The sequence below is a fragment of the Oryctolagus cuniculus genome, chromosome 3 (genome assembly GCF_964237555.1).
Source record: "Oryctolagus cuniculus chromosome 3, mOryCun1.1, whole genome shotgun sequence".
NCBI lineage: Eukaryota > Metazoa > Chordata > Mammalia > Lagomorpha > Leporidae > Oryctolagus > Oryctolagus cuniculus.
This window is the reverse complement of record NC_091434.1, coordinates 103,785,097-103,797,709: the sequence shown is the minus strand read 5'-3', so window position 1 is coordinate 103,797,709 and position 12,613 is coordinate 103,785,097.

Genomic DNA, 12,613 nt, shown 5'->3' with positions numbered 1-12,613 from the left:
TTTTGGAAGTTTCTGGTTATTGTCTCTTCGTATGTCTCCTTTTCCTCATATTTCTGGTTTCTTTATCCAGTTATGTCTTCATTAGCCATGACTATACCATAACTTTTCTTTCTATATCTTTTTTTAAAAAATTATCATTGCCTTTTTCTCTGGAATTACATAAATATGGGAAATGTGGCACATGTGTGAAAACCATTGTGAATGACTGGAATGGACTATCAACCCAATTCTTTCCACATATATATTACGTGGAAAGTCTCTTCTGTGATTTGCACCACTGTCAGATTTCAAAAGTCAATGCTACACTGATATAGTCACCTAGACAACATTAGATATGGGAAGACTAGGGAGTATCCTAGGCTTCTTCTTTGAGTGTGGGAAATTCTTAGATAATAGATATTTTTTTAAAGTTGGCAATAGTATTATGAATCTTTAAAAGCTAGATAATAATTGCAACAAAAATTAGGTGACATTGTAACAATTTTTTGTTGTTATGAACAGGAAAAATTATATTGTAGCACTGTCAAAACAATAATAGTTATATTATGGCTATACACTGCTAAAAGTTTTAATATATCTGATTATGTATCAATTTATCTTAGAAACAATGTAATTTAGAGTTCTTGAAATCTTAAGAAATATGTAAACTGTTTTAGCTACAATGCATATAGAATGCATGATGTATAATATACAGCAAGATAAATATTATCATATGCAATAAATATTATATAATTTATTATATAATACACAATATTTTAATATATTATTGAGGTAATCTATTATTGCTAAAATAATAATATGTAATTATATGAATCATTAATATAATAAATTAGGTAATGATTATAATGCATAATATGTATATAAATATAATGTAGTATATATTTGGCAATAAATACTAATAACTACTGAAATAGTGAGCCACTACCAATCACTTTTATTCTTAATAAGAAAATGGCACTGAAGAACAAGTTCCACTCTGTTAATAGCCACTTACAAAATAAGCAAAGGAAATGTTATGAAAAATAATTTATATTCCAAAGCAAGAAAGTACCTAGAGTTTTGTTATAGGATTGCTTTATTTCCACAATTCTAAAATAATGAAACTAACAGTAATTAGATAAAGGATGAAGAGCAGGTGGTAGGCAAGATGTGAGCCAAAAGTTGATGAAGAGACAATGAGGCACTTTTTCAGGATTTTGATTACTTGAGTCAAGTACAAAAGTTGGTTTCAAAATTATTGGTTTTATTTCTAAGGGAAAAGGACAAAAGAAATAACTAATAATAAACATGTGAGGGAGTATTTGCCCAGATAAAGACATATTATTCATCCTCAGAAACACAAAGCATTCATCATTATCTGGAACAATATTTACAATTATAAGAGTCTTATGAGAAAGTTTCATCAGGAAGGACAAAAATAAAAGATCTAGGGATATGCAGCAGTAAATGACATGGAGGAGTTAAGTAAGAGGGTGGCAATGACAGAAGATATTATTTACTTCTTTATGTGATGAGTATTTAAAGGAAGCATGACCTAGAGAGAAGCTACTTAGCAACTAATCACTCAATCCATTCATCAATCAATAAATAATTGTGTGTTATTTTGCTATCTGTGCAGTAAGAATTCATTTACACAAACAGGTGATATCATAGATTTAAAATTCCTAGCTCTTTCTAGGAACTTATTCTCAGTTCTTAGAGAAATTATTTTAAGACTACAGGGGGGGCTGGTACAGTGGCACAGTGAGTTAAAGCCCTGGCCTGAAGGGCCGGTATCCCATACGGGTGCCAGTTCTAGTCCCGGCTGCTCCTCTTCTGATCCAGCTCTCTGCTATGGCCTGGGATAGCAATGGAAGATGGCCCAAGCCCTTGGGCCCCTGCACTCACGTGGGAGACCCAGAGGAGGCTCTTGGCTCCTGGCTTCAGATCAGCACAGCTCCGGCCGTTGCGGCCATCTGGGGAGTGAACCAGCAGATCAAAGACCTCTCTCTCTCTCTGTCTATACCTCTCTCTGTAACTCTGTCTTTCAAATAAATAAAATAAATCTTTAAAAAAAATAAAAAGACTACAGGTAGATAAGATCTATCACCTCATGTGATAAGGACACAAGTTGTAGAACAATGCATGTTATGCAATACAGAAGAGGAAAAACAATACAGTGTTCAAAAAACTAAAGAAAGTTTCATAGAAAAAGTATAGTTTGAGTGACCATAAAGGGGATGACAGACTTAGAGTAAGCAAAGAAGATTTATATCATTATGGAAAATTGTAGCACTGTGACAGAGGATACCTAGTATTCTGATAGTTGCTTCAGACTCGGAGTTGAATGGATGAGCACAAGAAGAGCTTGTGAAATAGAGTCACTGGGAACTGTTTACCAACTTGTCTGCATCCAGTGGGATAAAACACCCACAGACAAGAGCAGTTACACTAATTAGATATAGGCAGCAAGGACAACAGACACCTAAGAGCTGGTCCGCAAGATTCATCAGATCTGCCCAAGGGTGGTTGGCATCTTCTCTTCATATGTCCCATTTGTATTACAGCAGAACAACCTAAAAAAGGCAGCCTACTGTGAGTTTTATAACTTGGGTCAGAGAGGTGGTGGTGGTGAACTAAATGCTTAACTAAAAAAAGCATTGAAGGACATTCTGTACCTGGATGGGAACTGTAAAATCCTGGGCTGCTGTTGCCAGTTCCTCTGCATCTCAGGACATTGCATTTCAAGCACATTCTACCATTACTCTTTTTTTTTTTTTTTTTTTTGGACAGGCAGAGTTAGACAGTGAGAGAGAGAGACAGAGAGAAAGGTCTTCCTACCGTTGGTTCACCACCCCCCCCCAAATGGCTGCTATGGCCAGCGTTGCGCCGACCTGGAGTCAGGAGCCAGGAGCCAGGTGCTTCCCCCTGGTCTCCCATGCAGGTGCAGGGCCCAAGCACTTGGGCCATCCTCCACTCCCTTTCCGGGCCACAGCAGAGAGCTGGACTGGAAGAGGAGCAACCGGGACAGAATCCAGTGCCCTGACAGGGACTAGAACCCGGGGTGCTGGCGCTGCAGGCGGAAGATTAGCCCAGTGAGCCACGGCGCTGTCCAAGCACATTCTACCCTTACTCTTGAGAACAAGTAAAATAGGGGCAAGAACGTATTTTTCCAAGGCCTCTGAACAACTGTCTTGCAGTTCTATTCATTTGTTTTGTGATAAGACTTATATGGAATGGAAAGTACTGTTCTCTAATCTTCCTGTCTTGCTTCTCTGACCAGTGTTCTATCACAGGGTCTTAAGTTCCATTAGAAAAACATTGTCCTAAATATATATGTGTTAAGTAAAATGGATTCATTTTGTGAGTTAATAAATATATTTTAGAAGATTGGAAAACTCAAGGGGTTTTAGTTAAAAATAACAAATAAATTCAATATTTGATTTGGCCCTCTACTGGAGGTTAAGTTCTTCAAAGATATGTCTACGTTTAGAGACGGTGTTTGCTACATCAAGGACAGTGACTATCACTTTGTTAATGGTTTTCCACATGAACGATGAATGAAAGGCAGTCTGGTTTATTTAAGCTTGTATGCCCTTTCACAGATTGTAGAACTTATAGGTGCACTCCCCATTCTCATAATTCTTTTCATGCCTTGCAAGTCTCACCCTGATTTCCTCACACCTGTACACCCTCTCTTAGAACATGTCTAGTTTCCAGGCCCTAGCTAAGTTCCAAAATGAAACACCACCAGTAGACTAGAAGCAAATGAAATCAATTGATACATCATATTCTGAATGAGTGTTGGCAAACATCAAGACTAGCAGACAGATGGGATTCTGCAGAGAAAGTACAGATGGACCAGTTAGCCCAGAAGGGAAGTCTTTGAATGTTTGTTTGAAAAAGCAAATGTTTCATTTCAATACAATTCTTTCACTGTTGCTGTAGTTGATATTTTCAACTTAAGAGAATGTCTTTAGAACTATGAGAATTATTGCAAATATCTCCTTATCTTCTATCATTTGTTTATTACTAGCATTCTAGGGAGGTTTGTTTAAACAAAGTGGTGATTTGTAAATTATTCTACCTCTATTAATACAACTTAATTCAGAATTAAAGCCAAGATTCATAGCATAATGTTCATTAAAAACTCTTCATACCACGAGAATGTTTCTAAGAATATTCCTTAGAGAATATTTTAAGTTCCAGAGATTGATATCATTCTAGAATTCAAAAATACATTTGACTATTAGATAATTGTCAAAAATATGTAGTGTACAATAAAAGGTGCTGATTGTAGACACAAAACTGTTCACTGTAGGAATATAACCCCACCCCAAGAAGACTAAATCAATTGTTAAAGAGGCTCTAGCTCAAATGATGCATTTTATCTTAAATTTGTATCTTGTGATCTAAAGCAAAATGTACTCTCAAAAGTGCTATTTTTTTTGACAGGCAGAGTAAGACAGTGAGAGAGAGAGACAGAGAGAAAGGTCTTCCTTCCATTGGTTCACCCCCCAAATGGCACTACGGCAGGCACACTGCGCTGATCCAAAGCCAGGAACCAGGTGCTTCCTCCTGGTCTCCCACGCAGGTGCAGGGCCCAAACACCTGGGCCATCCTCCACTGCCTTCCAGGGCCACAGCAGAGAGCTGGACTGGAAGACGAGTAACCAGGACAAAACCGGCGCCCCAACCGGTACTAGAACCCGGAGTGCTGGCACCGCAGGAAGAGGATTAGCCTAGTGAGCCGTGGCGCCAGCCAAAAGTGCTATTGTTTTAAAGTATTATTGTTTTTAGCACCATCCTGCAAAGTAACATTATTGTAACTGTATGTTTTATAGAATTTTATATTTATTGGTTCTCAATAAATATTTTATGATATTATAAACTACATATACCAATGTGATGAATATTTTAATTTTCTGCATTCCTGTGTTATTTAGCATTGCATAATGAAGAAAACATTTTAGAGCTGATAGTTGAGAGACTGTAAAAAAAACTCAAAAACTTAATTGAAACCCTGCCAATCAAATGGCCCTATCTATCTTGGAACAGATAAGTTGTTGAATTAGCTGATCAGCCTCATGTAATAGGTTTGCTGTGTGGTAATATTCACAATGAAACTGTTTTTAAAGAAGAATCCAACAAGGGAAGACTTTCATTTAGAACTCACTCAACATGGAGATAAAGTGATTCCACTATCATTTTAAGACTCTGCCTCGTAATTCTGGACAGCATTGTGCTGGTTTATGTTCAAATTTTATCATATAACTTGCTAGCACAAGTGGGAAATAATGGTAAACAGCTGTTATAGGTGACTTTTAACTGACCAGGTTTCATTTATCGCTCAGATCTCTGCTGCTGAACTTCCAATCTCCCTGTCACAGAACCAATTCATAGCTCTTCCAATGTGCTGGGAAGAAGGGGAGATGGAGAATTGCAGTAAGTTTTAAAAAGGAAATATAACATAAATGCAGAAAGAGCCCATCTTGACCCATACGTTCTATTTTGGAAGATTACTGGGAAATACTGGATTATGTAGATACCTTTTCTTGAGTTTTAGCAGTTGGCTTATTATTTTTTTGGTGACATTTATGGACTCTCTAAATGTGTAAGCTACAGTGATAATTCATCCTTAATGGAATCAGGACAATATTCAGCTACAAAAAATATTACATGATGTTCTTAAAAAGAAACTCATCAAAATAAACTGTAAGAATATTTGCTTTATCTAAAATACATGGACTCTATATATTTGTTCATCGTCATAAAGAATACTAGATATTAATGTATAGCAGGCTTCAGTTTCCTGTTTGTTCAAACTTGTTTGTTTTTTAACTTCTGACCAAAAAAGCCACTGGATGTGATTTTCAGGGAACATTTCCAGTGGTGAGAGAAGGGTAATGATATTGGCAATTAGTTGTAAATAAAGTTGAAGCATCGGGGCCGGCGCCGTGGCTCACTTGATTAATCCTCCTCCTGCAGCACCAGCATCCCATATGGGCACCAGTTGTAATCCAGGCTGCTCCTCTTCCAGTCCAGCTCTCAGCTGTGGCCCGGGAGTGCAGTGGAGGATGGTCCACATGCTTGGGTCCCTGCACCTGCATGGGAGACCAGGAGGAAGCACCTGGCTCCTCGCTTCGGATGGGCAAAATCTGGCCGTAGTGGCCATTTGGGGGACGAACCAATGGAAGGAAAACCTTTCTCTCTGTCCCTCTATCTCACTGTCTATAAATCTACCTGTCAAATAAATAAAATAAAAAAAATAAAATTGAAACATCATATTAACTTGTCATTCTGGGGAAGAACTGATAAAGAAGAGAGAGGAAAAGCAAAACTATGAGATTAAATGGGTGAGGAAAGAGCAGATGGCCTGTAACATTTACTTCTAGCCATTGTCATTTAGCATACATAGTAAAATTCTGAAAAAAGAAAAAGTTTTAGATTTGGCCATTGTAGAAATTTGATTTTATTATGTAACTTATAAGAGACTTTAATTATCCAAAATATTTTCAATATTTGTAACTAAATTTTTCATGACTAATATTCCATATCCTATTTAATTTTTTTTAGAAATGGTAAGTAATGTGTCTCTCCTCCTTGATCTTCCATAACATATAGAGATCAGTACTTAAAAACTAGCTCTTAATTTGTGATGAGTGAGGACTTTTATAGATTTTGATCTACTCTCAAATGGCACACTATATGATAGCTATGGTTATATGAAAGAGTGGAAATGACAAAGGAAATAGATCATTTTGGACATTATCTTAAACAAACAAAATTGGAAAACATGAATTCTGGCTTCCAGGATAGAAGGTCTACTTTAATTAGTTTTGTTGAATTACGAGGCTCTAAACGACTTCATTCAGCATGTTCACTGAAGAGAATGCATAATTGAATAAATTCAGTAAACTTTACATTGATTACAATTTGAAAATTGGTAATTATTTTCAGGGATTTGTATTATAATAAAGTGTATTTAATTTCAAAATTTATTCAAATACTTTTTGAGGTTATATAAGGCAATGTTGTTATCATAATTTTTGTGATAACATTATAGATTATTATGTGCCATCGACATTATCTATAATGCTTTTTATGAATTCAGTGTTATTGTAAACTATAAGAGTTTGAGTAGTTTTGGTTAATAGACATCTTTGTCATAGAATACTGTATGATATTTTGTCCAAATGGACATTTTCAATTTATTATTGAAAGATACACATAGGTAAAAGAACTGTTATATAGTTCTCTAATTTCTTGAGAGAATAAAATAAGAAAATGATATATTTGTACACTACATGATGCCACAATCACAAATAAACTCCAGGGCCTGGCATTGTGATATGTCAGGTTAAACATCTGTCCATTATGCCGGTATCCCATATGGGTGCAGGTTCAGGTCTTGGCTGCTCCACTTATAATCCAGCTCCCTGCTAATGCACTTGGAAAAACAAAAGATAATGGCTCAAGTCCTTGGGCCTCTGCAATCATCTGGGGGACTTGGATGAAGCCCCTGGCTCCTGGCTTTGTCCTGGCCCAGCCCTGGCCTTTGCAGTCATTTGGAGAATGAACCAGCAGATGGAAGATCTTTTTCTCTCTCTCTCTCTCTCTATATATATATATATAAGGATATAAGTGTAAAATTATATCATAAGGTATTATAAATGTTTGCAAGACATATTAAAGAACCAATAATCTTATTAATTGTTCTACAAAAAATAAGAAAAAGAATACAATAGAGTAATGGGTGAAATTTATGAGCAGAAAATTCATAGGTGAAATATGAAATTCTGAGGTGTATATAAAATCCTATTGTATCACTGGTGATAAAGGAACTAAATTAAAACAAAAATAGATGACAGGTTTTTAGACGTTGGAATAATACTCTATAGAGTAATTGTATACATGGCTGGTGGGAATGTGAAGAAGCACTAGTGTTTCAGAGGTCAATTTGACCACATGGAACAAAGTAGGAGAAAAACTGCTTTTTGAATGTTTATGTAGCTCAAAGCATTGACAGCTACTGAAATCAGAGTTAAGATGGTTTAAATTTGCCCTTATTAAAATTCAAAGGTTCCCAATGTGGTTTGAATGAGTCTCTCCAAAATTCACATGTTGCCAGTTTGAGAGTACTAAAAGGTGGGACTGTTATGAGATAATAAGGGGCCAGCACTGTGATAGAGATGGTTGAACCTCCACCTGCAGTGCTAGCATCCCATATGGGCACTGGTATGAAATGCAGCTGTTCCACTTCTTACCCAGCTCCCTGCTATTCTGCCTGGGAAAGTAGCAGAAGATGACCCAAGTACCTGGGCCCCTGCACCCACATGGGAGACCCAGAAGAAGTTCCTGGCTTTGGCCTAACTCTGCCCTGGCTGTTGCAACCATTTGGGGAGTGAAGTAGTAGCTATGGAAAACTCTCTCTCTCTCTCTCTCTCTCTCTGCCTTTCAAATAAATAAATAGATTTTTAATTAGAAAAAGAGGTAATTAAGCCATGAGGGCTCCTCTGTCATTAATAGGATTAGTGCCCTTTAAAAGAAAGGTTTCATGCAGCTTTTTAAAAGAATATTTATTTTTGAAAGGCAGAATTGGAGAAAGAAAGAGCGTGAGAGTGACAGAGCACGAGAGAGAGACAGGGAGAGAAATAGAGATACCTTCCATTCTGCTGGTTCACTCTCCAAATACCCACGATGGCCATGGCTGGGCCAGGCTGAAGCCGGGAGCACTGAACCCCATCTGGGTCTTCCCAGTGGGTTGCAGGTTCCAAAGCACTCAGGTTGCCTTCTGCTGCTTTCCTAGATGCAGTAGCAGGTTGCTTAATCAGTAACAGAGCAGCAAGGACTTCAACTGGCATTTATATGGGACACTGGTGTTTCAAGCAACGGTTTAACCCATTGTTGCACATTGCACAGCTTATGCCTTGCTTGCTTTTCTAACTTCTGTCATGTGATGACACAGCAAGAAAGTCCACATCAGATACAGGGGCCTTGATCTTGGCCACAACTGTGAATAATAGATTTTTGTAATTTGTGAGTTGCCCAGGAAATCTAAGCATGTCCAGTATTATGTTATAGCAGCACAAATGTTCTAAGACAGGGTCTCATAATATTTTCTTTTTAACTATGGAGAAAAACAAAAAGAAAAAGCAAAGCCACACAAAAGTACACCCACAGCAAAAGAAGAAAGAAAATAGACACAGTTCAGTATAACTGTAAAACAAAAGGGAGCACACACCACATGAAATGATCTCTTAAGCACCTCCCTTACCATGAACATTTATGACAGGAAAAGGCAGGGTGACAGAAACTACTGAGGAAAAAGTGGGACGAAAACTGAAAATTGACTGGAAATCACTCCTCAAAGAAGCGAGAGTAGCCTAAGGCTGAACACACAAAAAGAGCCTCCTGGTAGGGTTGAGAACATTGTCTACAGAAAAGGACTAAAAAGGACATATATTGATTTGAATGAGAGAATAAAATACTTTGAAAATTGGGAAACATTTCAGTTAATTTGGAGAAAAAAAGGACATCCACTATTTTCTATACTATTGAACATTGTGCTGTAGATATTAGTCAATACTATAAGAGAAACAGTTAAACTATAAATTAGATAAAGAAGAGAAGTCAAATTTTCTCTATTTTCAGTTAGTAATAGAAAAATGAAAACCAAGGAACTCTAGAAAATTCATGAGGCAATAAACTCAAACAATAAATTAAAATCCCACAAAGAAGCAATATAAACAGTAGTATACAAAAATCAATAGCCATCACACACATAGACAATAACCAATTACTGAACATAATTACAATCCTCATTTAAAGAATCTTTATTTAAAATATTAATTAAATATTAAAAACTTATAAAGAAACTTGGGGAGAAATGTGTAAAATATAAAGAGATCTTTAAAGCATCCTAGAAAGATACAAAGCTATCTTTGAACAAATGGATAGATGTCTACTTGAATAATAAAATTCAATACTACATACATGTAAGATATGCCAAATTTATATATTTAATTTAATTCCAAAGTCAATGCTAACAAATTTTTTTATGTATTAGACAATTGAATTCAAAAGTTCTATAGGAAAGGGGCTGGCATTGTGGCATAGGATGTTAAGCCACCATCTGAAGCACAGGCATCCCACACAGGTGCAGGTTCGAGACCCTGATGCTTTGCTCATAATCCCGCTCCCCGCTAAAGTATGTGGGAAAGCAGAGGAGGATGGCCCAACTGCTTGGGCCCCTGGACTCATGTAGGAGACTTGGAAGAAGCTCCTGGCTTCTGGCTTCAGCCTGCCCCAGCCCCAGCAATTGTAGCTATTTAGGGAATAAACCAGCGGATGGAAGATTCTATCTTCTCTGTCTCTCACTCTCTCCTTTAACTCTGCCTTTCAAATAAATAAAATGAATCTTAAAAAGCAAAACAATAAAGTTGTATAAGAAGAGCAAACAGGCAGGAATAAAAAAAAAATACAACGGTGAAAAAGAAAAAATTTGAGGGAGAATTCGCCTAACCAGGCATTAGAGCACACCAAAAAGTCTCTAAAATTAGAACAGTGAGGTGAGGTACTTATGCATACATGGACAGCTAGAATCATGGCATAGAATAAACAAATATAGATACAAACCTAAGTATTTATGGAAAATAAGAATAAGATAAAGGTTATAAGTGTAAAATTAAGAATAATAAAGGTTATAAGTGTAAAATTAAGGTTATAAGTGTAAAATTAAGAATAATCCACTATTGCAAGGATGGGCTTTTTAGTTAATGCTACTAGGACAATTGGTAATATGGAAAAGTGAAATAGATATATGCCTTATAGCATACACAAAAATTAGCTACAAATGCATCAGAGACATAAATGACAATAAAGCATAAAATTTCTATTAAAAATAGAAAATCTGTGGCAGAAATGGAACATAAAATCCACTAAGACTACATGTGATTAATCTGGGTTGATGACAAAGTCTATGTCTATAAAAATTCAAGTCAGGTTTTAGACATGTACCTAGTAGTTATATTTTTTGACTATGGCTTTAATAACTAAATAAATGAGTACATACAAAGAGATAAAAATACTTGGCACTGGCATTGTCACATAATGGGTTAACACGCTGGCTGCAATGCTAGCATCCCATATGGGCATCAGTTCGGTTTGAGTCCAGCTGCTCCACTTCTGATCCAGCTCTCTGCTAATATGCCTGGGAAAGCAGCAAAGATGGCCCAGGGCCTTGACCCCTGCACCTATGGGGGAGACCTGGATGAAGCTACTAGATTCTGGCTTCAGCCTGGCCCAGACTTAGCCTTTGTGGACACTTGTGGAATGAACCAGAGGACAGAGGATCTCTCTCTCTCTCTCTCTCTCTCTCTCTTTCTCTCTCTCTCTCTCTCTCTCTCTGTAACTCTTTCAAATGATAAAGCATATCTTTTTTTTTAATTTTTATTTCTATCTTTCTTTATTTTTGACAGGCAGAGTTAGACAGTGAGAGAGAGAGACAGAGAGAAAGATCTTCCTACCATTGGTTCACCCCGCAAATGGCTGCTACGGCCGGCGCGCTGCGCTGCTCTGGAGCCAGGAGCCAGGTGCTTCCTCCTGGTCTGTGCAGGGCCCAAGCACTTGGGCCATCCTCCACTGCCTTCCCGGGCCACAGCAGAGAGCTGGCCTGGAAGAGGGGCAACCGGGACAGAATCTGGCGCCTTAACCTGCACTAGAACCCGGGGTACCGGCGCCACAGGTGGAGGATTAGCCTAGTGAGCTGCAGTGCCGGCCAGCATATCCTTTTTTTAAAAAAAAAGTTTTAAAAATAATTAAAAAATGAGAAAAATATGAAAGAATTTATGGTTGAGTTTTTCTTAAGCCTGGTGGCATTCTTCATTTTAAAAATTATTACTGCCCAAGAATTTTGTGCAGTAAAAGTGAATCTAAACATCCTTCTTTTCTTACACAGAGAAACAAAAAGTAATAACTAAAGTTTAGCTAATTTCTAAATGAAAGGATATATTGAGAAGTGAAAGTAAACAGAACGGTTGTTTCTCTGCAAAGTTGTTGATCAGCTTTGCCAAGATATGAGGTCATATTCTTTATTTCACCTCGATATGTTATTGCTGATTTTTAAAATTTACATTATAATCAAAGGCTTATTTACAATTTAAAGGAACCAAATGAGACCTAAAGGGACCAGTTGGCACTCCCAGTAACTTAATATTCTTGTTAAGGTAAATAATTCATGAATTAAAATAATGCATTAATTAATTAATGCATTTGTAAAATTCTTGGGACTATACATTTATGATAGCATGAGTCCTCTCAGAAATACTGAATTGGGCCCTTGTCCTTTGAAAAAACTTAACATTTAGCCGGCGCCTTGGCTCAGTAGGCTAATCCTCCTCCTTGTGGTGCCGGCACACCGGGTTCTAGTCCCGGTCGGGGCACCAGATTCTGTCCCGGTTGCCCCTCTTCCAGGCCAGCTCTCTGCTGTGACCCGGGAGTGCAGTGGAGGATGGCCCATGTGCTTAGGCCCTGCACCTGCATGGGAGACCAGGAGAAGCACCTGGCTCCTGCCTTCGGATCAGCGCGGTGCGTGGTGGCCATTGGAGGGTGAACCAAAGGCAAAAGGAAGACCT